Source organism: Nothoprocta perdicaria, unplaced genomic scaffold, assembly GCF_003342845.1.
Source record: "Nothoprocta perdicaria isolate Ctin4 unplaced genomic scaffold, notPer1 scaffold_57, whole genome shotgun sequence".
In the NCBI taxonomy this organism is placed as follows: domain Eukaryota; kingdom Metazoa; phylum Chordata; class Aves; order Tinamiformes; family Tinamidae; genus Nothoprocta; species Nothoprocta perdicaria.
Window position 1 is genome coordinate 3,024,697 of NW_020455832.1, and position 23,294 is coordinate 3,047,990.

The following is a 23,294-nucleotide window of genomic DNA, read 5'->3' on the forward strand; positions in this document are numbered from 1 at the left end:
GAGTCAAATCCTGCCCGTGTGCCCAGTCTGAACATCTGATCACTGCCGCCAGCAGCTTCTCATCAGCATCCCTTCCTGGGGCTCCCTGCTGTGCAGGTTGTAGTGTAAGTCCTTTATTGAAACTATCGTGTTTAATCCCTTATGAACCTGTGGTGCTTCCATCTACCAGTACCAGCCCTCTCTTTCCCACCTTGCAGTCACAATTAGGGAATTCAGTAGGCCAGAGTTAGTTACAGAATGATAGATACAGAAATGTTTGTGAGACTGGAAAAGATTTGCTAGAGGCAAATCTAAAATTTCACAGTCTTCTTCTGTAATCCGTGGTCTGAAATCCTTGAATTTCATAAAGCCAGAAAAGTTTGGATTCAAGCTAAACTTCATATAGTCCATCTCTATTTCCACTCTGTGGTTCTGAGAAAACAAAGCAATGGGCTCTGAAAGGAGGGAAACATGAAAGAGAGAATAAAAGAGTGTGAGATAGAAGAAATGCAATTGGAAGAAATGCAGAGTACAGAGATCACTTCCAAATGTAAAAAAAAAAAAAAAAAAAAAAAAGGTGAAGTGTCTCAGGACAGTATAGGGTTAGATGTGGTGACCAGTGGAAGAAAGCACAAATCAGATCAGTGGGATGATACATTGTGAACAGGGCATCTGAAAAGGTGAAAAGAGCTTATTTTTGTGTATCATGGATCCAGGCATAAGTGGGAGAAACTACATACGACATTATCCTTGGAAACCAGGCAGAAGTGCTAAAGTTGAAAATCCTAGAAATGAGAATATCTGTAAGACAGCCCTGTAAAATTTTCCTCAAAAAGTATTTCTATTTGGTAGACCTTGGAAAATGATTTTTTTTTCATATTAAGTTAGCCATTATTAAAATCAGCTATTGGTGCTGTGTGGTGAGTTATTGTGTGACTTCTCTGAGTAGAAAATGTGAGTGACAGATCAGCTTGTCAGATACTCACGTCAGTCATGAAACTTTGCTGAAGTGTTACAGTGTTCCATGAGCCTTTCCTGTAATGCTCCCAAAATCTGCTGAAATATACTGAGCTTGCCAATAAAAAATATTTGGTGCTGCTGACTTTCCTCCAACATTCAATGCTGTTTTTCACACGTCCCTGCTGTCCCTGTGAGGTGCTTCAGAGAGGTGCAGACTGCTGCAGGGCTGCACGATTCTTTTTTCATTTCCCCACTGGAGGTTCTCCTTAGCTGCGTTGACATAGGCTCCCRGAGTGACACTAAACTTCACCTCTACTTCAGTTTTCAGAAGTAGCTGTAACAACAGGGTCCAAGAAGACCGTGTAATGACAATGAAAGAAGCTTTTCCCAGTCCTGAGCTTCTSAGCTTCAGAGGATTTTTTGTGTGCTTTTTTTTTTATTATTATTTATTTATTTATTTATTAGATACAGGCTGAAATAAAAATGTCCATAGCTATTCTAGACTTCCAGACTAAGGTTTCTGTTTGCAAAAATCCAAGCACCTGGGAGACTGTCTTCCATTCCTCCTCTCACAAGGTATTCAGATCAAGGCATCAGATGAAACCATCCCTTTGCTTTACCTCTCTCCTGACTAACCCTTCCTGGTTTGGAAGCAGTCCTGTGAATTAAACTACAAAGGTAGTACGGACAGCAACTAAAAAAGACTAAAAGGCATTGTTTGGGCTTTGTAGAAAAACAAAATTCAAGAGTACTAGTATGGAAGCTCCTGTTAGAGTTTTGACTATTCTTGGCTCTGAAATGTTAAAAATAAGAGCTGAAAAGCAAAAATGTGCTGCTTTTTTTGTATAACTGCCTCCTTTGGATGCCATCCTCTGCTGTGCTATTTCCTACCTCTATATAGCCACTCTTTTGGCCTTCCTSTGTTGCAGCCTATCACAAAGACTAGACACGGAACTTTTCCTTGCAGGGAACATCTTGTTACTTCATGACATCAGTAGACAAATGAATAGACACAACACAGAGGATGAGGAGGATGTCTCCTTTTTCTTTCTACAACAAGTGTGCTCCTGTCCACAAATGGACGTGTGACTGAGATGGGCTGAGTGCCTTCCAGGGCTGGTCAGATGCAAACACTGCTGACATTGGCTTTGGACACACTGTATATGATGCTTGATGAAGGAATAAGCCTTGTTAGACAAAGCAGTGCTCCTTTCTCAGTGCTTTTATTGTAAATTTGTGCCATTTGTGCCATTGTGCCTTTGTGCCATTATCAGTTTGGACTCTCAGAGTGACTTTACTCCAGTAAGCAGATTATGCTGGGGACATGGGACCTCCCTGAGACAGCTTCCCTGCCATCCTTGTCTTGCTCCTGTGGGGGAGAAAGGGTCAAAGAAGTGTGTCATGGATCTCATGGCAGTGGGATACATAACACAGGGCTGAGGGGTGCCGCGCTGGGATGCCCACTTATCTCCTCGCTCCAGCTTTTCTTGGAACCGGCTGGGCTGGGGAACCACAGCCAGACCCCAGTGGTTCAAACACTTCATTGCTCATCCTGAGGATGAGAGGATACTGGCTTTTTGCAGGTGTGATTTTCAAGTGATAAGTTCGTTTATATGCCTGTTCTGACTCCCAGAAGACAGAGAGGAGAGCTCCATTTCAGCACATTTCTTCTGCTGAGGCAGAGGCCACTTGTTGTTGTTAGTGAAGGTGACAGCTGAAAGCTGAACTCTAGATATCCTAAAGGTCTCTCACCTTCTTTTGTCAAAATTTTCTGAATCAAATAAAAGAAGAGGTATTTTTTTGTCATAGAAGACATAACCTTTGATTATGGTTAAGAAACATCATTATTGATCACTTACTCATTTCAGCTTTCTTTAAGACAAATAGTGATACAGAAAAAAATAAAGGTTAAAAGACAAAATCAGAACACACAAGTGTGTGGAAAACCCAAATGAAGGAGATACCTAGGGCTTTGAGAATGGGCTAGTCATCAGTTTGGTGGACCAGGACAGGAACAGCAACCAGTAAATAAGGACAGTAAAGAGAAAGGCTAGAAGAAAGGAAAGGAAAAAGGAAGAAAAAGTAGAAGAGTTCTTCAGGAAATTGTGAGCAGTAAGAGAAAACGAGTGGAATGCAATGCACAAACACAAGGACACAAGTTTTCCCTCTAGAAAGGAGAATTTCAGAGACTTTCAAAGACTATTCACAGATTGTAGGCTTCTCTAGGGTGTTGGCATCAACACTTAAGCACAAGTCAGATGGTTTAGGCAGACACACAGTCCTGAGCATCCCCAGGTGAATTGACTGAAAAACTGGCTCTGCATATTTGGACATGGCTGCAGGGACAAGAAATGCTTCAGTAGGCCCATATAGGTTAAAAAGTCAATATGAGAGCTCACAGTGTGGAAGTGCTGACAGGATAAAGGCATCCTTACAGTGTTTGAACCCAGTCCAAGACTAACATAAGTGAAAACCTCTAGAGAAGCTGTTCTTGTCCAACTGCACGTTGTTTCCACCACCACCCCCGCCATTTAAATAAGCCAAAGCAGTTAAATTGCAATGATAAGCATCTTAAACCACTTATCTGAAGCTTATCAGTGAATCCTACCTTTCAAAAATAGTTATTCAAATTCTTACTTCATCAGGCTTTAGGAGGTAATGGATTTGAAGAAATAAAATGTAGAAAATTCCACTTGAAGGTGCTGGCTTCATCTGCATGGCAATGAAACATTCACAAGAAAGGCGTTTACCTTTAATTAATAATAAAGCAAATGTAAACCACCACAGGCCACAGTAGAGAAAACACTCCAGTTCAAAGTGAGAAAAGACTTTTATTAAATGAAAATGACAGTAAATACCATTAAATGAATGTCAACACAATCATTAGAGCCATCTATCAACCAGCATAAAGAAAATACAAAATCACACAGGCAAGTTGCAGATATGATGGAAGTTTGATCTTATTTTTGCACTTTGACTCTGGGAGAAAGAGGTCTCTCCACAATAAAAGCCAGACTTTCAAAAGCCTAACCAGTGCTAACCAGGAGTGCCTGCTCCCAATCTGCTTTTGAAGATCCCCACTGCAAGTACTTAACATTGTGCAAGTCACCAGCTCGGTTAATTCATGTTCTAGCATGATACATCCTATTGTCATGCATATAACTTTTATCTCTATTACTGTCTATACTTTAAAGTGCTGCGGATTTTAAATAAGGACTCAGATAAGCCATATACTTGAACACCCCGATGCTGTGCCTGCTGCTCTGCACTGCTCCCCTTGCAAATGGAAGGGTCCTCCTGCAGCTCTCCAGTCTTGCTTGGGTCTCCCTGCTGGAGGCAAGGACAAGCTGGAGAGAGACATGCAGGGACAGAGCAGATTTGAGGGACACAGATTTAGCTTTACACACAAATACCCACAGCTACTACTACTAATCATTGAAGTTGAGGAGCAGYGACCTATGTCTCCTACATTTTGTCTATGCAACATGATCCTGTCTCACCTGCTGTGCATAGAAGATACACAATTGATTTTTACATATATTCTTACTCTTGTTTATGGTCATTTTTATCCTCYTTCTCCCTGAATTTGCAATTATTCCTCAGGGCTCGCGTTGCCCCTTGTTTGACAGTGGAAACGCAGTATACTATGAATGCAATATATGTAGTATATACCATGCAGTATACCATGGAAGCGCATATATATTGCCATAACAACAACAGATTTCTGGGCCACCTTCAATCCCCATTTCTCAAACACTTCACAGTGCAAGGAAATCTTTTACCAGGAAAAAAATAGGAGAGAAACTGAAAGATGGTGCCTGATCACACGTCTCCCTCCCAGGGAGGCGGCATCAGCTCCCATAGCAGTGAGGGCTGCTTCTSATCGGGCAGTGCTCAGCACAGCTACACAGCATCTCCAACGTCCACTTCCCCAGGAAAGCCTGGGCAGTCTTCCTTAAAGTGGATACTTTTAAATTTTATTGAACTGTGCTCAAAAGGAGTGTACGATAATGCTGATATGTTTAGCTGCATCTCAAGGGGGAGAACTGATGCGGTTACAGCTTGGTCTATTTTCTTGTTCTGCTTTACTATTTCACTTGCCAGTGTGTTTATAATGATCAGAAATATTGTCCTGAAGGAGCATGGCGGGTGTAGACATGGAAAGAGGAAGTGCTAAATATAAGAGTGGCTAAATCTGAGTTTGGTGAGCTCAGCAATGAGTGCAGTAGGAAAAAAACAGGCTATGTTCAGCTCCTAGAGGCAGCTCTGAGTGGACTAAACAGCTCTAGCCCTGGAAAAAAAGTCTGCTGGGTCACTGAGATTATACTTAATTGGTGCTRTGGGAAGCTGGCTGCCCTGTAAGGCAGCCTACACTGTCCCCTCATACATAGTCCTTTCATTAGCTAGCAGGGACATGCTGCAAAACATCTCAGCAAATGCCAGGGCTGCAATGTCATCTCAGGAAGCAGAGGAGCCCAGAGCCACCAGGACACTGACCCCTYATCCTGCCCAGGCCTCCTGCCTGCGCCCAACCATTCCCTGCCCTTTTCCCTTGCAGGACAACCCGCTCCTGATCCGGCCCGGGTCCCTCCCTCCAGCACGTTGCCTCACTAACCCCAGTTTCACTAGTAACAGCATGTACAAAGCTTTCATCTGGAAAAGGATCCATATCTGCTCCAGTGTAGATCTTTTAAGGCAGTTAAAAGCTAGTGTTGTCCCTGTGGCTTTGCTCAGGCTCCAGGGCCATTGCCCTGCCATGCACAGCCCAAGGCCAGGCTCCCACAGCCTCCAGTTCACCTGCACGGGCACAGCAGGGACTGCCCTGTCCTGGGCCTGTCTTATCTTGGCATCAGCAAGCCCTTTCCCAGGCCATCTGTGTGCTCCGTAAACATCCTCTGTGTCATCCTGGTACCCGCATTTACTCAGGATATCACTCAGTCTGGAAGGAGACAGGGCTGTAACTAAACAAGCTGACAAAGAACAAGACAGTACAGATAATTTGTTCATTCCATTCTTTCTAGAAGCCATAACATCTTCAGTTTTTCTCTGCCATTGCAAAAGTCCAAACTTCCCACCTTATCCATGAATACAGCTCGCTGCACCTGAATTGTGTGCAAAATTTGGACAGCAGGGTTTGGCCCTAAATATGCCACACCAGCAGTGCTCTCACAATTCAAAGCATTTTCATGGAGGAAATTGAGACATTCATGGTAACATGCACCTCTTTAGAGCATCGAAGGTCAGCATCTGCTCTTCTGTGATGCATTTTCACCCTACCATGRAAAGCCTTACACAGACACAGTCTTTCTTAGGAGCTACTTAAATGGAGGCCCAGTAAGTAGATGGATTGAAACAAATGTCTAGCATAAACAGGGAAATTCAGCCACCTGATTCACAAGACAGCAATTTGCCACATATCCAGATGGTTTTGGCCTGACCACCATCCTCCAAGATCCTCCCATTTTGTCCTTTGTGTAGGCTAGAGGACAAACTTCTCCAAGCCTGTGGGAATGAAAGAGGGAAAGAAGGGGTGTCTGAGCAACTGAGATTTTTCTAACAGTGGAAAGCAAAAGCAAGTTGGCATATCCAATGAGGAATAAGCCCAAATCACATTAAAAATAGGAGACCAGTAATATACTGCTGAGACACTGGGAGTGCAACTTGCCCACTCCAGAAATCTCAGAGAACTAGAGGATACATCCTTCTCTCAGTGCCATCTCTGCCACTATGACAAAATTTCCCACAGGAAAATGAAAACTTGGCCAGCTTCGCTGTTGATAGTCTCTGCCTTTCAGTGTCACCATTAACTACCACATGTTACATGCCAAGTAAATGTGGACTGCAAAAGCTAGGCTTGTCACAAAGCTCCCTAGGGCTTTCTGTTGCACAGGAGAGATTCAGAGCAAAGTAGGACTGTCATATTGTGCTGATGTATCAAGATGAAATCAAGAACATGGCTTTTCGTTCTTGTATACATCTGCCAAACCTGTGCACTTTCATGGCCTTTCTTCAGGGCTTTTATGTGCCCCAAACTCAGAGGTTACTAATCTATGCGATTCTGCAACAGTGAACTAAGAGCAGTCTGAAATAGGCCACAGAGATAACTCACACAGTGGACATGAATCCGTAAACATTGGGTCTAACTCCCCACTGAATTTTTCATTTCCCATATAACTTTTGAATGAGATCCTTGGAGCAATACCTGTCTAGATCTCTATCGTATAACTACTTGTGTGAGACTGAGACATATGTGTGTCCACATGAGAGTGTGCACAAGTGTGTTCATCATCTACATCATTTATGTACAAATGTCTGATTTACACACACAAAGCAAATACAAATGGCCCAGAGAAATGAGAACAGTTTGAGGTTTCTGCTTTATTTTTTTTAGCTAGGCTTTTATGTGTTGAAGGTGTGGTTCAGTTGATTTAGCAATTTTGTTCTCTGAAGGAACCATTTTACTATTCTGAGTATATTTTCTCAACTTTGAAACCTGAACCTAAACCTTCTTTCCTAACTATGCCTTGAGAATAAAAAGACTTGGAGCCAGATGCTGAGCTGGTGTATCTGTAAGAACTTTTCATTTTGTTTCCTAAATGGTGCATTTTCATGCAGCCTGCTCTGAAGTCAGGCACAGCAGAGCAAGTTTGACCAGGCTGGTTCCAGGGGTCCTTCGAGCTGGAATTGTGGTTATGCGATCCCGGCCTGGTGGTTCCCAACTGGAGAGACAGTAGTTCCCAAGGGAATAAACTCTTCCAGACCTCTGCTAACTCTGCTAGCTGGCGCTCCTGGAGAGGTCCCAGAGTGACTCTGGGCTGAGCCAGTCTGCTCCAGCCATGCCTCCTAATCTGGTGCAGTTGGATGGCCTCAGAGGTGGAGCTCTGTGGGATCTGCAGGTCAGGTCCCTGACAGAGTTGGGAGCTGCTGGGCTAGCACACAAAAGTAGAAATAGAAAGACAGCTTTTTGTGGCCCAAGCTGCCACGTACTAATTGTGACACACCTCCATAAATGAAGCAAAGGGACTATGAGCGTAGTTCAAAGTGCCAGGGAAACTTTGAGGGAGATGTTATGAGAAAAGATCCACAGGAGAGAGTAAAAGCCCTTTGCTTTGTTATATTATTTTCAGCATTCCCACAACACTTTTCCTTTTGAGTTCAGCCTAACAAGCTTCAAGGCAAATTGACAAGTTCAGGCATGAACCTAATTCAAACTCTGAGTAAAACCCATACCTGGCACCTTTAATTATTAAGCTGATGCATCATATTTACATTAATTTAAGCACTACTTAGATTCAACTACAATAATTCTTCCATATGTTCATTCCAAGAGATTTCAATGACTTAGCAGATATAGAATCAAAGCTTAGCTGAAGAAACAGGTTTGCTTTCTACAGACAAATGATTCCTGTCTCTGGATGCTGACTACAGCAGCCTATACATGTGTGTGTATGGATGTGCATAAAATGGTATTGATATTTTAAATACAGGTGAACTGTATTCAGGATTCAGGTGAACAGGAGGACAAGGACTGAAAGGCCTATGAAATATGGTTGTGCACCCAGAAACAAATCAAAGCTCTCTGCTGAAGCAGTCAGCGTCTACCCTAGAATGCACTTTTGCTGTCTGGAAGTCCTGCTGGATTCCTCTCTCACTATTCACTGATAATCTTGCACTAATTCATAGTATAGACCTTTTTTCTTTTCACCAAAAGCTGTCCAGCAGGCTTGTTTTGAGTGAAAGTGAGGTCATTATTCTTTCATCTCTCACTGTGCCTTTTTCAGGCATGTAGTTTACATTTGCTGGTTGCAGAATGTGACAACACACTCAAACAGAGTGTTATATCAGCAGCTCCCTGCAACACATCATGATCTGCTCTAGTTACCTATCTCCCCAGTAGAACCGATGGTGTTAGTCAGGTGTTAAATTACATGTGTCCAACAAAGTGGAGGACCTCTCTCCTTCCTTCTCTTCTTCATTGTTCTGGAACAATATTCCCATAGTTGGGAGATACAGAGCATCTCCTTCCATTTAAGAGAGGAAGCTAATTCCTTGATGTTCTCTGCCCTTATACTTAGGTTTCTTTCCCTCACCTGGTGCAATGCAAACAGTTAAAATGCAAGGCAAAAGGCTACTCTTTTTCCCAGCCTTAGAAGTGAGGTCACACCACAAACAAATTTCAGAGTTCAAGTTACATTTAAAGACCTGTGTCATCTCAAAATTTCTCCATAGGGCAGTGGGGGGCCACTGCGAGCAGAAAGAACCTCTGTTTGAAGGTGAAATTCACTCTCAAAGGCAAGCAAAATTGGGGCTAAGCAAATTGGGGCTACTCTAAATCCAGCAGAAATTCTCCAATTCTGTCAAACTCATCCTACTTTGTCAGTTTAAGGTTTGTCAATTTAAGTTGCCTCATATAGCCTTCCCTGAAGATGTTCTTAATTCTTAAAATTCTTATGAATTTATAAAAATCTTAAAATTGTTATATTTCATTATTTCATTTCTTTGCTTCTTCTTCCCTCATCCTTTTTTTTTTTTTTTTTTTTTTTTGAATGAGCTAATCAAGCCGATACAGCCTGTGCAATGCAGCACATATGGTCCTGCTGAGCGCACAGAGCCCTACAAGAACTTGCCTCAGGCTCCACAGCGCACAGACATCACTCGCCCCACTTCTCTCTACACACAGGCACCCTCCTGGTCACTAGAGCCAGCCAGGTGCAGTGGGGTGTTTGTTCCACTCGAGGGAGCTCATGCTTTTGAGTAGCTGAAGTGAAATCCTCACAGCATCTTAGGCAAGAAATGTGCAGGTGATGAACCCTCTGGGAGGGAAGGCTGTCAGAAGTATCTAAACCTTGGGGAGCTTCCTTTCCTTTGGCCAATGCAGGATTTACTCGGATACCACAAGGATGCCATGCTGGGAGCAACAAGAACTGCTGCAGCGCAGTGTCCCTGCACACATCCAAGCTGAGGAGGTGTCTAGTGATATGCCGCACACTATGCAGGGATGTGAGGGCAGTTTGAGAACTGACCTGTTTTCACCCATGGCTTCCAGAGCTCCTGCCACTGGTCTCAGTGATCACCAAGGTACCCAATGACTCCAGCAGTGTCTTTCTCCCCAAAGTGCTTGGGGTCTGAGGACTGCAGGATCAAGGCATGGAGAAGAGTGACTTTGGGGAAGGAATGCTTTCCCACTATAGAGCAGACTAATAAGGCTGATAGACCACTGAAAAAGTGAAAAAAAAAAAAGAAAAAAAAGAAAGGGCTTCAAGAATGATATTTTTTCCTATTACTTTCATTGATAACACTGGACTTTACTGTGTTCTTCAATGTGACTGAGCATCCTGGGGCAAAGCAGAAGTCTGCATTTTCCCAAGGAATCACTCCTTTAAGGAACTTGACTGTACGCAAGGGGAATGACCAAAGGTATCATTTCACTCCTAAGAAAAACTACAACAACAAAAATCCCTTATCTCACACATCCATGCCTCACAATATCAAGATAAAGTATGGCCTATGCGAATGATTAAAAAGCATCCACATGTTTGCCAAGACAAAGGTGAAGGATTCAGCTGGAAATTAGTTGCTCCTCATATCTTCAGTCAGAAGAGACTCCCAGGAGAGCAGATGTCTTTGGAAGAGACTGAAGAGCTAGATCCGTCACTGGCCTCATTAGAGACAGTTAAACCTGATTCATCCTGTCTCCAGCCACTCCCTAACTTGTCTCCCTGAAAACCAGCACACACCAAGGCGTTCCCCAGCCAGGGTCAGGTGTCAGAGACGCATCTGCATAAGATTCAGCTTCTTCAGTGAGCTAGTGTGAGTCAGAGTGTTTGGGAACCGCTCCAAGCTATTGGAAAAAAACAACTCCCAAATTAGCTGGGGTGGCTCCCAAGCGAATCCACCTCCATGGGGAACGAGGTGATCTAATGAAAGCGTGCGGTCWGAAATCAAAAGAGCCTGGAAAGCATTCCAAGCTGCATAATAAGATTTCACATTTCATATCTTCAAAGCATTAAGTGAACATTATCTAATTAATCCTCACAACACTCCTCAGAGATATTATCCCTATTTTACAGACGGAGAAACCAAGGCATAGAGTTAAGTCACTTGCCTCGGGCCAGAGAAGGGAGTGTCAGAGCTGGGATTAGAGTCCAAGAGTTCCTGGCGCCCAACTTTTTCCTCAGACTACTGGGTCATGTGTCTTCCCTGCAGGGAAGATAATAATGAGCCCATAATTACCCATACAAATTCCCAGTGACCAGGCTACCCCGTCTGTATAAAGCTATTTGTAATTCCAATAAACACGCCCACGATGGAGCTGCCTCCATGAACTAATGGTATGCTCTCAGCAGTAGGGAGCCAGGCCTTCAAATAAATGCTATTATTTTTCAGAGAAAATCTAAACTCTAAGCAGCTCCAAGAACTGGTAAAGATCATCTTCCCACTTGTAAATCCCCAGTGTCCTTCCGCAGATGGTATGGGCCTTGTGGGAGCTGTGGTAAGATATAAGCAAGGCAAAGTGTGTGAAGAGAGAATAGAGTTGATAAAATTGRACAAGACTTCATGTCTTTCTCCAACTCTGAAACAGAAGCAGAAACTTTATTCTCAGTACATGCTAGGAACCATTACTCTTCATCAAAATGAGGTTGTTTGGTCAAACGTGTKTTTATGTGGCTGTAAGGAAGACTTTACATATGAGATTCTAGATCTCCCGTTTAYTTACATGTTTTGAACTTACTGGCCAAATTCAACCACATTTGACAAAGGGGTAGAAATCTGACAGGTACTTAAATCCTACAAGTRCTATAAAATTTGCAGCTGGGAAGGAAAGATAACCCAGTCTGTTGCCTTATTAGGACACAGATATTTTTCAGAGAATGAGAAATCCGACTTTATTAGTTCCGTTGCTCCCAGAACTGTTAGCCATGTGGCTAACAAAAAGCGGGAGAGCAGCTAACTAGAAAAAAAGCAGATATGAGGTAGGCCTGATGTTAGATGCGGTGTTTTGCAGAGAATTTTGGGCTGCAAAGGCTGCTGTCCAGCTAGCAAAGGCACAAAGGCACATCTGTAAGAGCGGGCACAAGCTTCCCTTAGGTGTAGCAAAAASATGGTTATTAAACCATCCTCTGAGTAATCAAGCCAAAAGGGCTCTTGATGCTTAGATCCTTTGTCCATACAGCCTTTTCCAGACTCATGTACTGCCATTTTGGCAGTAAGGCCTTTCCAAAACCTCTATCATTCCTGCTCATACTCAATTGTTATTATTATGCCAGAGAAAGAACCATGAATTGCTCACGTGGATGTTATGCATTAGTGGGAAGAGAAGCAGAAATTATTTCATTGAGACTCATGTCTATTCCAGACCTTCTCTCCCTCTCAATATTTCATGCCAGGCTGGACTAGCTTGCTCCAGATAAATGAAGTTTCACGCGTTGGAAGCTGTCCCACGCTGACCAGCGCTGTGTCCTCAAACCCATTCTGTCATGGATATTGCTCTTCCTCCTTCAGAGAGCATGGCAAGAGAGTGGGAGCCAGAAGAGAGGAGCAGACCTGTGCAGCTGGAGAGAGCCACTGCGTCCCTCTGTTTGCAACATGTTCTACCTCACCATCACTCACACCACTGGCACTCTAATCTTTGCATCCTCCTACCAAACACCATACTAGAGTGTCTGCCAGATGATCCAAGGTCCTTTCAAGGTCCTTCGTTAGTTAGATCCAAGGTTAGTGCAAACCCATTCCATCACCATCTGGAGCTCTGGTGGATCAGAAGGGACAGTAGATAGAAGCAAGAAGTCTCAGGATGCACCAGGAGACCTTGGCAGACATCCCCAGATAGGAGGGAAGGAGAAGGCACAAAAGAGGAAGGATGAAGAAGAGGCAACAGCAATGAGGCTTGCTCCAAATTGGATCAGACCTTCTGCTTCCTGGCATRGTCAGAGGCTTAGGATCCAAGCTCTGCTCTCAGAGGCTGCTCCTCAGGCAGTCTGGTGGTACCAGGTACAGGTACGAGGATCCCACCTTCAGCCCCAGTATTCAGCACCAGCAGCTGCAGGCAGGCGACAGGGAGCGGTGAGTGAACACCTTTCCATGGAGGAAAGGAAAGCAAAGAGACATTGCTTTGACTTTTTWAAAAAAGACTGTGTCTGGCAGACCCAAGGTACCAGCAGGTTGTGGAGGTAGATGGGAAGCTGGGCTACAACCAAATAAGAAAATAGAAGCAGTTCTTTCTAAGCCAAGAGATCAACAGTAAAGCTGGCTGTCTCATAACAGAAGAAGGGCAACCCAGCATTTAAGATTTCTCAGACTTAATAAAAATATTCTTTGGTCCCAGGCTTGTAGGGCACCCAGGTGAGGAGTCTAGTTTTAATGGTTCTTTTCAGACTAAAGAGAAGTGGTTTCTGCTGAGGGATAAGTGCTTTGATCAGAGAGCTGTTTCAGTTCAGCATTGAACTGAGAGATGTTGCTCTTCAGAAGACTTTTTCAGAAAAGTCTTTCGATTTTTTTCATTATTATTCCTCCTATTTTTTATAACTATTTTTATTTGAAGAACCAGAATTATCATTGACAGAAATTGAAGCCACATTTTGTTTACTGAAATATTTTGATGTGTTTTTTAAAATAATTATTGTACATGTACACACACACATGTTGCAAATCCTCATATTTATGAGCAGATTTACTCTTATGAGGAATCAAATTGCCTTTTCCTGATTTTTTTTTTTAATCCAGTGACCAAGTGCTGCTGTTGGAGAACTTGTATAATCAKGATATCAAGAAATAGAGATGTTTTCACTGTGATTGTTTCCTGAAGTTCAAAATATCATCTCCTACTGAGCTATAACAATAAATACCTATAAAGTAAGTATGTTTATGTGTATATCTCTCCCCACAATTACAAACTTCTGTTTTAAAAAAGACTAGTAATAAATTCTGTCAGCCAAGAGYTATGCTATTCCAGGAATGCTTCTAACAGTAAATAGGAAACATTTTTTTTCCATTAAAGGTTGGGTTTAATAGCATAAAGCTATAGTGTGAGATGGCATGTTGGAGGCTCATTAGAGCTGTAAGCATGTTAGGCAGATTTATTAAAAAACATCTGCATGAAGGGAAAAACAGTGTTTAAAAAAAAAGTAAGAAATTAAAAACTGATGGCTTCCACACATCCAATTCATTATCTAGTAGCTGTTGAACCCAGGATTGACCAAGACTGACATCAATAAACCAAACAGAGCAAGGGACAGATCTCTGGGATCTGGGCACACTGTCCTGATTTGTATATTTTTCCCTCGATTATCATGTTTTGTGAAGTGTCTTCTTCCTTTTATCACACAGGAGCTGACTTTCACTAAACAATGCATCAACTGTGCCACCTATTTCGTATTGACTATGCTCTAGGATTTTTCTTTTCTTTTCAGTCAACATGCTCAAGACAGATTTTAGACACAAAGAGAGCCTGGGCAGCAAAAGAAGACTAAAACAGGCTAAAATGTTTGCTTGTAATATTGTGCAGCAACAGGGAAATACATGTGGAGTCGATCACCCAAAATCCAGATGCAGCTACTGTTTGGCATCTGCTTCTGCTGTTTCTCATTTTGTTTTTCCTGAAGTCAAGTTGCCGTACCTTTGCTGTTCACAGCTACCAGGTGCTCAGTTACATTCAGGGAATCCATTTGGATGAGAACTGCTATGCCAAATAACATGAAAGCATTTAAAAGAATATAAACCCAACCCCTTAGCCTTCTAAACTGCAGCCCTGAGTGGGTCTCATCTCTGGGTAGGGACATTCTGGAAGGAACCCAGCTGGTGTCAGAAGACTCCTGAGCCTCTTGACCACTGCAAAGCAGGGGCATGAGACTGTATTGTAAAGGACTGGCAGGAGTAAAAATACTAGAGAATCCGAACTGAAGAAAAAAGGGTAAAGGATTGTAGTTCTAATTGCGAAAAAAAATGGACTTGCAGCCATAGATGGAAGCTATTCCTCCTCTTCTTGTTGAAAGCAAAGCTATGGCTGAAGATTGAAATTGAAATACTTAGTGAAAGGCTGTTCCTAACCAGAACTAGTGTTTGAAAGCAGGAAGTACAAGCAAAAGGTCATGGATACATGGATTTTTCTATATGCTAGATTTTTGATTTCAAAGCCATTTCATAAATTTATAAAAAAAAATCTAAAATTCTTCAGCTAACACTGGATTTATACCAGCTAACACTGGTATTTTTCAGCTAACACTGGATACATGARCCTCCACATCCAGAAATTGGATTGATAATGAGCTTCCAAATAGATATGCTCCTATCATTTCAAAATACTTACTCCCCACAAGACAGAAAATTTGACATGAAACAGGTCTCTAATGGAAGCCCCTTGAACTCCAAAGAAGCTGAGCGAGCAAATGCCACTGAAACATGAAACTCAGTTTCTTTTGAATATGGCATGATTCTCAAAGTTTAAAAGCTCAGCAACAAGGTCAAGTTGCTGAGCATCAGCGGAGTTGTGCATACCCTCAACACATCAGATAATGCAGCCAGGCTTAGCCGACATGAAAGAGGGTTAGACAGAATCAAATTTCTTTGCATTTTCCATGGCCTAGTCTGCACACACCCATCGACAATCACTGCCTCAGCTGACACGGTAGCTCTGTAAGCTGCAGTGACATGATTGCATCAAAGCCACAGCTGCTGTTTGCGTAGCTGATCCAATGCCTCTAAGGAGTCACTAGTAGCTCTTCTTTCACACCAGCACATTTTGGCTTGTTGAACTACTCCCTGATGCTTTTGACATAAAGACATAAATTTCCCTTTGCTTTTTTGTGTGATGTTGGAAGGAAGCCTCAACACAAGAACACAAGTCTTTTACCAGTCTTTTTTTTTAGTATTTCCCATTTTCAGGTGTTCTTAAGGTGATTGGAGACAGATAAAATCTCACAAAACATTTCACCAAACAGTTTTGCTCTCCAGTGTCAATTTTGCTTCCAACAATCCATTTACTCAAAGCCATCCTTCAGCACATGTGAAGCCTCCCTTCCTCTTGCCATCTCACAGGGAATTTCATGGGCAATTGCGTCCTCCCTGAATCTTGAACCAAGGACTCATAGAAAGATTTATTCCTGAGTAAACATCTGAAAGGTTCACCAGTTGTGTCTAAATATTTATGTTCATGCCTACAGAGTAAAAGATTGCATCTAATATAAAAGAAAGAGGTATAGACAAATAAAAGAAGTCCAGTGACAAAGAAAAATAATGAAAATGGTGGATCACTTGGAAGGTWAGGCAAATGATTCCTGAGTTGTGAGCTGCATTCTAGCTTAAAACACAAGACTGTAACTTCATTGTTAACGTTGCTAAATGCTATTTTGCACAGTCTTATGAGAGGTATTCTGTACAGAGCATCTTTCATAATTAAAAAGAAAAATGACTGTCTCTTTTCCAAGTTAAATAAACCTTGCTTATTTCGAGTGGGAGTAAGTACAGTGAACTGGTCTGAGAGAATTTTGAAACTTTAGCTTCAGAGGAGTCTGAAAGTCTGAGTTGGGGACAAAGGATTCATCTACAGCGTCATATGAAAGGCCCTGGCAGAGAGAGCTGTCAGGATACTGGCTGTGAACACTTGGGGCATGTTGAAAGTCTGAAGACAATAGACCTGACCCAGCACCGTGGAGCCAGAGAGCACTTTGGCAAGTAAATGTACCATCGAATCACAACAAAAAAAAAAAAAAAAAAAAAAAAAAGAAGAAGAAATGATCAAAGGCAACAGGAAGCTTTACCCACCTGCTGCTGCCCTGGCACATCACTACCTGCTCATGAGCTGTCCCACAAGAGCTTTCTGATTGTGGCTAATACGGTGTTGTTTAATCCAAGAAGTCCTTCTGAGAGACATGATCACTGTGAACTGGGCAACCGATTAATTAACCGATTAATTAACCGATTAACTCTGTTGAAGGGAAGGTTGGGTTTATAGATAGATGAAATTATATTTGAATATTGGCAGCTATTGAGAGAGGGTCTTTGTAAATGCTTCAGACTGCTCCAAAATGAGAAGCACTAAGGTTAGTGGCCATTCCTCATCTGTTCTCTTACAAGGTCTCTGCTGTGCCATTACTGCAGAACATATTGCCTTCTCTATGTTGACCATGATCTGGGAGAAAACAGCTCTAAGCAAATAGAGCTCTTGCAGTTGCAAAGATGAATCTTAAACACAGTGTTTCTGGGGATGTGCTTGGTGTTTCTTCTTTCATCTACTGGCCTCCAGCAATAAAATCAGTAATTGTGGCCACGCACACAGTAAGTGTGGCAGGTTCACAATGCCAAATGTTGCTGTATTGTTTGCAGCAAGCAGCAAGGTTTGTGGCTGGATTCAGGCTATGTCCTTGGCACATTCCACTGCTGACTCCGCTGGCAGGTCTTCAGAGACAGCCTCTGGGGCTGTTTTGGACTCAGGCAATTGCTGGTTTGGCCTCTCTCTCATGTCTTCTTGGACATGACTCCCCTTTGTCTTTCTCTCCATGACATGTATTCCCTTTGGAACAATTAGGACCTTCACAAGCTCTTTGTTTCTAACTCTGGGCAGTGTAACACCAAGTATATTTATGTTAATTGCATATTGAAAATACATTTGGCATGGCTTGGTTTTCCCTCAGCAGGGCTTTTAAGAAGATAGTTGTCATTGTCAGGAGCAACACTGGAGGTAGAGAGCTGAGAACCTAAAAATTTTGCCACTCTTTGCTTCACCTTCTGCCCTAAAATTTGGTGTCATTGGGTTTTAATGACTTGAAGGTTTTCAGCTCTTATTGTTCAACTTATAGTGTCAACTCTGTTTTAAAACTTCATGGTTCTCATCCAAGCAGGCATATTTGTTGCAAGCCTGAGTGACATGTTGTCCAAATACACCTTCCTTCAGATGATAGGTACAACAGAAATGTTGTGACCTCACCCTTGAAGAGACTGTATCAAGGCTCAGACTATGGGGACAGTGTAACACTGAAAATGAGATTTAGAATAAAAAAAYTAGCCCAGGTATCTCTAGCTAGTAAAATACATTTGGGTTTAATACAGAAATGGTCATCAGTGRACAGACAATTATGTAGGGCTGTTCAAAATCCCAACTCATGTCCCTGCTGCACCACAAACTCTTTGTGTAAGGACGTTGTCTAATGGTTTSACTATATTGCTAGCCCTCCTTGTATATGCTTTCTTACACTGGAACTCTCAAAGTGGAAGCAAAACCATCTGCATTCCAACATGTGTTTCTTGAGGGATTTAATGGCTTGAGGCAGCATGGGGTGAAGGGGACACACCAAGACCTAGGCTTAACTCAAAATAGCAGCAATTACCTCTGTGCCTGACACACTTCCTGCACAACCCTAAGGGTAGAAGGGAGGCACAGAAAGGCCTAGCACCACCATGACTCTTCACACATTGGGATTTGGGGCTTTACCTTCTCAAAAATGCAGTCAGCATCTACCACAAAATTACAGAGATATTAAAATCTATCTTTCAGTTTACATTAATTTCTCAAACTTTATTCAATCTTATGGAAAGGAAAAAAAAAAAAAAAAAAAAAACTAATGCCAGTGTTTGCATGTTGCTGGATTTATGACTGAGAAGACAACACACAAGCACTCTCCTGAACTTTGATAGCTTAGCACTTCTGTGATGTGTGAATGAAGTCCAGCAGACCCAGGACCATGTTAATCTCATGGGTTTGATCTCTGTCAGTAATGAGATGCCAGCAGCCTGTACTTCAAAGCCTGCACTGATACTGATAATCTTGTGAAAGGCTCACCGAATTTCCAGTCAGCTTGTACTGGGGATTATAGTGACAACAGAAGGAGATGATGGAAGAGGAGGTGCTTGTTTGATGCTCACTCCTTCAGTTTCTTCTTAATAGTCCTGTAGYTTTTCATTTCCAAAATGTGGAATGATTCCCCCCACCACCATCACACAGCACAGCAGGATTAATTCTGTCAGACTAAGTCTGCATGCTACATGGCAGATGGAACAGCCAGGGTGCTTCTCTGTCCAGGACATCCATGCAAACACTGTTATTCAGTGCCGAATTGACAGATGAAATACGGCCAAAACGGGCAGGGACTGTGTTATAAATTGCACAGGGAGTTAAATAYTGCACTCCAGACTTCTGAGGTTACTTCTTTCTTGAAATATTTGTGAGGGAGTAGGGGAGAGGGTAAAGATGACAAGAGACCACAGGCCTCGAGAAGCATGTTATAAAGCAAAGTGAGCATTAGCTTCACATACGCAATTATGTGTATATGGACATTTATGTTGAAAGTATATAATTTTCAAGGCGTGTCTGACCAGGAAACAGAACTGAAATATTTTTGTGATGAACCCTACTGATCTAAGAGAAAAACTGTGTTGAAGAATTATTATAAATGTCTATCTTTCTTGCTTTTATAGAAAGAATATTTATAGAAACTAGAACAAGAACTTGAGTGTAAATTCAATTTGATTAAATCGAGTTTAATATTTGGGGCCACTGCAACAATCATGCTGTTCTCAGAATTCTTGCTGAAGTCGGTTTAAATGTATATTTAAGTATATGGAGTTAAACATACATTTTTTCCAGGCCTAAAGGGAAGAATATAATATTGGGTCTATATTTCTGTTGTCTTACAAGAATGGCAACTTTGACTGTAATATGCAATAAGATATCAGAGAGATAGAAAGAGCAAAAAGGTGACCATACTGGGCAAATTCCATCACTTTCATGTGAACTGGGTAAATGCCAACAGGCGATGTAACCTCTGTCTGGATTATGGAGTGGCAGTTTAAAGACTGCTCAGGGGAAACTCAGCCTTGGCTTTGCTATAGCGCAATGGGCAGGATTTATTCCAAAATCTCACAATGGAAACATCACTGTATCAGTGACCATCACATGCTTGGACACAACATCTCTACACAGGCAGCAGCGGCCAAAAACTCTTTCACAGTTCTGCTAAAATGAGGCAACTGAAAAAGTAAACTAAGAGAATTAAATCTTATAGGCAGTATGGAGATCAGTGGATGGCAGACACTATGCTGAGAAAAGTGATAAGCATAGCATCTGAGACTTAAGAAAGGGTTAAGGTTTACTGGTCTAAATTACTAGGTGAAAGAATTTGTTTAAAAAAAGCATAATTCAGAAAGCTAAAGCCTTGTCCAAATGAGATCACACACCCTCACAGATTAAATTACAGAATCACAGGATGGYTGTGACGTTGGAAGGGACCTCTAGGGATCATCTAGTCCAACCCCACCTGCTCCAGCAGGGACACCTGGAGCACATGGCATACGGTGGCGGTCAGACATAAAATTACCATTAGTAACTAAGGGTTTAAGCAGTAACTGCCAAACAGAGTCACAAACCTTTTCTAAACACTTCTTCCAATACATCCAGATCAAAAACTCTGCTAGAAGTCTGCGAGTCTAAAAGCAATGCTTAGGGAGGACAACACCAACGCAGAAAAGCTAAGTCAGTTATTGCTTCCTGCAATAGTAGAAATGGGAAATTCTCCCACAGAAGCCCTACCTGAGAGAAGACTCARCCAACCGGTCTCTGAAATGGACTAGGGGCATGTATGGAAAAAAAGTTGTGGCACAAATAGAGAAAATGGGCTCTACTAGACTGYCAGGAGCAGATGGGAAGAGAGACAAGTCAAACTAAGGATGCCAAGATTGAACTAAGGTAGTGTGTAACTTGCTTAAGGTGTTCTTGTTATGTCAGGAGACTAATGTATTGCCAATATTTAAATAGCTCTTGGGAGGATCTATCATTTCAGACGTCTGTAAGTCTGAGGTCTGTACCAACCAAAAAAAAAAAAAAAAAGAAAGAAAAAAATGGAAGCTCTAATTAAAAATCATATTAGTGATTGAAAACATACAATCCAAACAGATTCAGTCTACTTAGGGAGAAGTAGCGTGGCTTCTGGAAAACATGTCTTTGCTGTCCCTTGAAACTGTTTAAAGCTACTACAATCCTGTGGGTGAAAAAAAAAAAAAAGTGTTGTTTGTTCATTTTTACTAAAGTGTCTCCCAATGGACTTGGAGAAACTAAGATGGAAGGAGGAGAGTCCTAGCATGGACAATTGTCTATCAGGGACTTGCACTGAGTTCTGCACTGTTCAAAATACATGTAAATAACATGGAAAAGGTAATGAACAGTGAATGACAAAGTTTATAGTGATGCAAAATCACTTGAAGTAGTAAGAGGACCTTATGAGCTTGACTGCAGTATCAGATAATATTTAACCCATAAAAAGATAAAGCAGTAATACATGGTGAAAAGCACACCTTGCTTCAAACATAAGATGTTAGTCCATGAGTTCATTTCCCATTCAGAGTCAACACTTGGGTTAGGATAGATAATTCCATGAAGATACAGTTGCAGTCCTCAGCTGTAGTCAAAAATGAGCAAACAAAGAAACAAGAACATTTTTATAAAAATTAAAAATAAAATAAAAAGTAAAATAAAATTATAATAAAAAAGAAAAGGAGTTAGTGGAAGGGAATTGAAAACAAGCAGAAAAAAACATTATTTCCTTGTAATGTTTCATGCATGCCTCAGATATTGTGTACAGTCCTTCCCCATTCATTTTAAAAGCATACATGAGAACTTCAAAAAAAATCAGATAAATGTTTTTGAGTAAGCAAAGGTTTAGGCCAGCTTCCATTTGAGGAACCACTGAATGACACAGAAGTCTTCAGTCTGCAAAATAGGGTTAGAGGGTTATGAGAGAGGTCTAGAAAATCAGGAGTGTGGCATGGAAAAGGAACAACAGGGATTAACTCTTCATGTGTCATCTCAGATGAAAACAAAAGGCAACCAAATAAAGCTGGTAGTAGTCAGATTAAAAAAGAAATAGGGCAAAAGAAATCCGATTTCAGATTTCTGAAACTCCTTGCCAGAGGAGAAAAGGAGTTTTCACAGGTTCAAGGGGAGAATGGACAAGACTTTGAAAAGAGTGCAAATTACTTGATAAATCACAGTAGGTTCAGAAAATCTTCTGACAGTAGTCATGCTAAGAGTGCATTGTGTGAAATGTCATATATTCTTGCCTCACTCTTATTCTTTCCTAGCCATCCATGAAGGCCGCCTTTGAGACAAAATATTGGTCTAGGCRGATACAGTGTGACCTTGGACACAGTGTGGCCTAGCATGGCCAACCCTAACACAGCATTCTGCCAAGCTAATGCTTGTTCTCCCCCAGTCAGATTTTAACATTTCTGCTGAGATGCCTGTTCCACATGTAATTTTACCTTTGTTATCCATAAATCTAAAAAGACTTTGAAAATAAGTTATTGCTATGACCATTTTACAGGGGACACAATGACATGAAGAGCTATCTGAAAGTCACACTGTGACTGWATGGGGAAGATAGATAACATGGTGCTTCTGCCTTGCTCTTATCCTGTCTCACAGACAGGGCTGCCTGCCTTTGAATCCCTTATCTCATCAGTCCTCGGGAATTTATGGGGAGAAGAAAGACCATAAGCAGGATTAACGTCATCGAGCCTAAAGGGGCTCTGAGAAGGCCTACAATAACTAGCGACAAGATGGCAGTGAGTCCTTGGTGACTCCACAAGGGAATGACCATACAGAGCTGATACAGAGCAACTGAGTAACTGCGTCTGTCTTACACTACATAGTTGTGGCAAAGCTAATGTTTAAGACGTGGCAAAGCTAATGTTTAAAACATGGCATGTCTGGAGCTGTACCTCACAAACCAACCAGGGATTTTAAAACAATGGTATGAGATAATTGCTGCTCATGAAGCCATATGCAAGGGGAATGGAACAAAGACTGGATGCATCCAGTAATTATGAGAGAGAGAAAGGCATATACATTCCCAGAGAAAATGCAGGTCTGCTCTGAAAGTCAGCAAAAAAGGCTCAGAGTGGCTTAGCTGGGAAGCAGGGAGAGGCTGACTGGTTGGAAATAAAGCTGAATGGAGCAAGCAGTGAGAGTGCATTTCACATCTGAGAAGGATTACAAGGGACAATTGCTAGTTCTACAGTGCGAAGAATAGAGACACTTGCAGGCCGCCTGTTTCACAGCAAGGGTTCAACACAATGAAGGAGGCAAGGAGCTCTATGATGGCAGAGCTTTTGAGACAATTAACTTTTATGTTGATGCCTTAATAAACACCCTGGTGGGATTAGCTGCAGGAGATAAGTGGGAGAAAGAGAAAAGGGAAAAAGGAGAGAGAGAAAAAGTGTGTAGAACTGGAAGGCTCAGAAAAAATGTCAAGAAAAAACAAAGACTGCAGAGAAGATAGAGCCAGCTAGAAGCATGCAAAAGAAACAAACGGAAAAGAAATGAACAGGCACCAGGAAATAATGAGAAGAGCTACAGTGTTTGCAGTAAT